The following is a 5598-nucleotide window of genomic DNA, read 5'->3' as shown; positions in this document are numbered from 1 at the left end:
TGACAGGGAGACACTGTCCCCTCCCTCTTATTCAGAGCAGATAACTGGTTGTTGACAGGGGAGACTCTCTGTCTCCTCCCTCTTAGAGCAGATAACTGGTTGTTGACAGGGGGACACTCTGTCCCCTCCCTCTTAGAGCAGATATCTGGTTGTTAACAGGGGGACACTCTGTCCCCTCCCTCTTAGAGCAGATAACTGGTTGTTGACAGGGGAACACTCTGTCCCCTCCCTCTCAGAGCAGATAACTGGTTGTTGACAGGGGGACACTCTATCCCCTTCCTCTCAGAGCAGATAACTGGTTGTTGACAGGGAGACACTCTGTCCCCTCCCTCTTAGAGCAGATAACTGGTTGTTGACAGGGGGACACTCTGTCCCCTCCCTCTTAGAGCAGATAACTGGTTGTTGACAGGGGGACACTCTGTCCCCTCCCTCTTAGAGCAGATAACTGGTTGTTGACAGGGGGACACTCTGTCCCCTCCCTCTTAGAGCAGATAACTGGTTGTTGACAGAGACACTCTGTCCCCTCCCTCTCAGAGTAGATAACTGGTTGTTGACAGGGAGACACTCTGTCCCCTCCCTCTTACAGCAGATAACTGGTTGTTGACAGGGGGACACTCTGTCCCCTCCCTCTTATTCAGAGCAGATAACTGGTTGTTGACAGGGGAGACACTCTGTCCCCTCCCTCTTAGAGCAGATAACTGGTTGTTGACAGGGGGACACTCTGTCTCCTCCCTCTTATTCAGAGCAGATAACTGGTTGTTGACAGGGGAGACACTCTGTCCCCTCCCTCTTTGAGCAGATATGTGGTTGTTGACAGGGGGACACTCTGTCCCCTCCCTCTTTGAGCAGATAACTGGTTGTTGACAGGGGGACACTCTGTCTCCTCCCTCATATTCAGAGCAGATAACTGGTTGTTGACAGGGAGACACTCTGTCCCCTCCCTCTTAGAGTAGATAACTGGTTGTTGACAGGGGGACACTCTGTCTCCTCCCTCTTAGAGCAGATAACTGGTTGTTGACAGGGGGACACTCTGTCCCCTCCCTCTTAGAGCAGACAACTGGTTGTTGACAGGGAGACACTCTGTCCCCTCCCTCTTAGAGCAGATAACTGGTTGTTGACAGGGGAGACACTCTGTCCCCTCCCTCTTATTCAGAGCAGATAACTGGTTGTTGACAGGGGAGACACTCTGTCCCCTCCCTCTTAGAGCAGATAACTGGTTGTTGACAGAGTAGACACTCTGTCCCCTCCCTCTTAGAGTAGATAACTGGTTGTTGACAGGGGGACACTCTGTCCCCTCCCTCTTAGAGCAGACAACTGGTTGTTGACAGGGAGACACTCTGTCCCCTCCCTCTTAGAGCAGATAACTGGTTGTTGACAGAGGAGACACTCTGTCCCCTCCCTCTTAGAGCAGATACCTTGTTGTTGACAGGGGGACACTCTGTCCCCTCCCTCTTAGAGCAGATACCTGGTTGTTGACAGGGGGACACTCTGTCCCCTCCCTCTCAGAGCAGATAACTGGTTGTTGACAGGGGAGACACTCTGTCCCCTCCCTCTTAGAGTAGATAACTGGTTGTTGACAGGGAGACACTCTGTCCCCTCCCTCTTAGAGCAGATACCTGGTTGTTGACAGGGGAGACACTCTGTCCCCTCCCTCTTAGAGCAGATAACTGGTTGTTGACAGGGGAGACACTCTGTCCCCTCCCTCTTAGAGCAGATACCTGGTTGTTGACAGGGAGACACTCTGTCCCCTCCCTCTTAGAGCAGATACCTGGTTGTTGACAGGGGAGACACTCTGTCCCCTCCCTCTCAGAGCAGATACCTGGTTGTTGACAGGGGAGACACTCTGTCCCCTCCCTCTTAGAGCAGATACCTGGTTGTTGACAGGAGGACACTCTGTCCCCTCCCTCTTAGAGCAGATACCTGGTTGTTGACAGGGGAGACACTCTGTCCCCTCCCTCTCAGAGCAGATACCTGGTTGTTGACAGGGGAGACACTCTGTCCCCTCCCTCTTAGAGCAGATACCTGGTTGTTGACAGGGGGACACTCTGTCCCCTCCCTCTTAGAGCAGATACCTGGTTGTTGACAGGGGAGACACTCTGTCTCCTCCCTCTTAGAGCAGATAACTGGTTGTTGACAGGGAGACACTCTGTCTCCTCCCTCTTAGAGCAGATAACTGGTTGTTGACAGGGGAACACTCTGTCCCCTCCCTCTTATTCAGAGCAGATAACTGGTTGTTGACAGGGAGACACTCTGTCTCCTCCCTCTTAGAGCAGATAACTGGTTGTTGACAGGGGGACACTCTGTCCCCTCCCTCTTATTCAGAGCAGATAACCACTGTCATGGAGCATCTATCATCTTGTGAAAACATGATGATTCTTTGTTAAATGGATGTTGTCTGAAAACGTTGATTTTCAGAAGGCATTTGGCACCAACCCCACCTCGGGGTTACGTCAGCGGGGAGCTGTACGAGGCGTGAGAGGGGAACACCACCCATGATAATAACAATAATCACAACCTCCCAACACCACAAAATAAACGGCCGATTCAGAACCAACACAACCTGACGTCATCTTTAATCCGCCGTCGGACCGAGCCTGAACCTGATCCCTTGGCGACAAGCGGGGGAGGAGGGGGGAGGCCTGGGGGGGGAGGGGGGAGGAGAGAGGCCTGCGGGGGAGGCCTGGGGAGGAGGGGGAGGCCTGGAGGGTGGGTTGGACCAAGCAGAGTATACAGATCATACATAAAACTTTAAGCCATGACTGGTTTCAAAGGTCCGGAGTGGACGGATTCCTGCTCTGCTTTGTAACAGCCATGGTTTTCCTGGCGTGGGTTTTCTCGACGCTAAATGCATTTTCACCACCGATGGAGAGGGAATCCACACAGTAAAATATGAGATCTTAGATTAGACAGTGTGTGATGTCGTTTTTATGAGATATATGTCAAAGACCACGGTACAGTACACATGAGGAGAGTTTCCACGGAGCTGCTGATGAGGAGACAGGAGGATGAGGTTCTCAGGGGGGCTGTGGGGGGTCTTGGTTAGTTGAGCGATTATAGGTAGAGGAGGTTTTCTGCGGGGGGTCTTGGTTAGTTGAGCGGCTACAGGAAGAGGAGGTTTTCTGGGGGACTGTGGGGGGCTCTTGGTTAGTTGAGCGGCGACAGGAAGAGGATGTTTTCTGTGGGGGGGGGGTCTTGGTTAGTTTAGCGTCTACAGGAAGTGGATAGGGTACGGGGAGGTTTTCAGGGGGACTGTGGGGGGTCTTGGTTAGTTGAGAGGCAACAGGAAGAGGAGGTTTTCAGGGGGACTGTGGGGGGTCTTGGTTAGTTGAGCGGCTACAGGAAGAGGAGGTTTTCAGGGGGCTGTGGGGGTCTTGGTTAGTTGAGCGGCTACAGGAAGAGGAGGTTTTCATGGGGACTGTGGGGGGTCTTGGTTAGTTGAGCGGCTACAGGAAGAGGAGGTTTTCAGGGGGACTGGGGGGGTCTTGGTTAGTTGAGCGGCTACAGGAAGAGGAGGTTTTCAGGGGGGCTGTGGGGGGGTCTTGGTTAGTTGAGCGGCTACAGGAAGAGGAGGTTTTCATGGGGACTGTGGGGGGTCTTGGTTAGTTGAGCGGCTACAGGAAGAGGAGGTTCTCAGGGGGACTGTGGGGGTTTTGGTTAGTTGAGCGGCTACAGGAAGAGGAGGTTTTCAGGGGGGGTCTTGGTTAGTTGAGCGGTTATAGGAAGAGGAGGTTTTCTGGGGGGGGTCTTGGTTAGTTGAGCGGCTACAGGAAGAGGAGGTTTTCAGGGGGACGGGGGGGGGTCTTGGTTAGTTGAGCGGCTACAGGAAGAGGAGGTTTTCATGGGGACTGTGGGGGGTCTTGGTTAGTTGAGCGGCTACAGGAAGAGGAGGTTTTCAGGGGGCTGTGGGGGGTTTTGGTTAGTTGAGCGGCTACAGGAAGAGGAGGTTCTCAGGGGGACTGTGGGGGGTTTTGGTTAGTTGAGAGGCTACAGGAAGAGGAGGTTTTCAGGGGGGTCTTGGTTAGTTGAGCGGTTATAGGAAGAGGAGGTTTTCTGGGGGGGGGTCTTGGTTAGTTGAGCGGCTACAGGAAGAGGAGGTTCTCAGGGGGGTCTTGGTTAGTTGAGCGGTTATAGGAAGAGGAGGTTTTCTGTGGGGGGTCTTGGTTAGTTGAACGGCGACAGGAAGAGGATGTTTTCTGTGGGGGGGGGGTCTTGGTTAGTTTAGCGTCTACAGGAAGTGGATAGGGTACGGGGAGGTTTTCAGGGGGACTGTGGGGGGTCTTGGTTAGTTGAGCGGCTACAGGAAGAGGAGGTTTTCAGGGGGACTGTGGGGGGTTTTGGTTAGTTGAGCGGCAACAGGAAGAGGATAGGATAGGGTATGGGGAGGTTTTCATGGGGACTGTGGGGGGGGGTCTTGGTTAGTTGAGCTAGCTATAGTTAGCCAGCTCAACCAATAAATTATAATGAGTAGCCTAACTATAGTAGCAGATGTGCCCCCACAGCAATGAGCTAAACGTGCTGAGGGTGTTGTAACCGGCGCTGGGGTGGTGTAAGGCCTCAACCTGCTGAAACCCACACAGAGCTGTTTACCCAAGATCTTGGCTAACTTGTCTTTGTTATTTTCCCAATGATTACTGACTGCGGGGAGAAATCAAAATGTTCAGTATTATACAGAAGTTGATCTCTCAGAGCAACTCAATCTGTTCTCCAAGGTCCCTGGTTCCCCAGAGGGGACTCACACACCCTATTCTCCTCACTCTCATTTGTTCTACCTCGTCTCAATAATACAGGAACGAAGCCTTGACGTAAACTCTGCCCTGGTTTGTTTTGGTTTGTTTTAGGCAGTGACGGAGCGAGAGAAAGACTGAGCATGAATTAAACCAAAGAGATGAACAAAAACAGGTGTCAGGATGAACGGATGAACGGGAGGATAGAGGTTTACAAACATCTGACTGCACGTTGGAGAGGCTCCCAAAAACAGACAATACTTAGAGATCTGAGAACACATTAGAGAAAGTAGGAGATGTTGTTTTATCTGGAGGACTACAGCCTCTATCTATCTCTTACCTGACCTCTCTGGGGTGTGAGATTTAATGACGGCCTACACCGGACAAACCCGGACGATGCCAGGCCAATTGGGAACCGCCCTATGGGACTCTGGTATAGGGGGTCAGGGGAAGTATGGAGGGTCAGGGGAAGTATGGAGACCCAGGGAGACCAGGGAGGTATAGTGGACCAGGGAGGTATAGAGGACCAGGGAGGTATAGAGGACCAGGGAGGTATGGAAGACCAGGGAGGTATAGAGGACCAGGGAGGTATAGAGGACCAGGGAGGTATGGAGGACCAGGGAGGTATGGAAGACCAGGGAGGTATAGAGGACCAGGGAGGTATAGAGACCCAGGGAGGTATAGAGGACCAGGGAGGTATAGAGGACCAGGGAGGTAAAGAGGGTCAGGGAGGTATAGAGGACCAGGGAGGTATAGAGGGTCAGGGAGGTATAGAGGACCAGGGAGGTATAGAGGACCAGGGAGGTATAGAGGACCAGGGAGGTATAGAGGACCAGGGAGGTATAGAGGACCAGGGAGGTAAAGAGGGTCAGGG

Source organism: Oncorhynchus masou, chromosome 27, assembly GCF_036934945.1.
Source record: "Oncorhynchus masou masou isolate Uvic2021 chromosome 27, UVic_Omas_1.1, whole genome shotgun sequence".
NCBI lineage: Eukaryota > Metazoa > Chordata > Actinopteri > Salmoniformes > Salmonidae > Oncorhynchus > Oncorhynchus masou.
The sequence above is the reverse complement of the archived record's forward strand: the minus strand, read 5'-3'. Positions refer to the sequence as shown.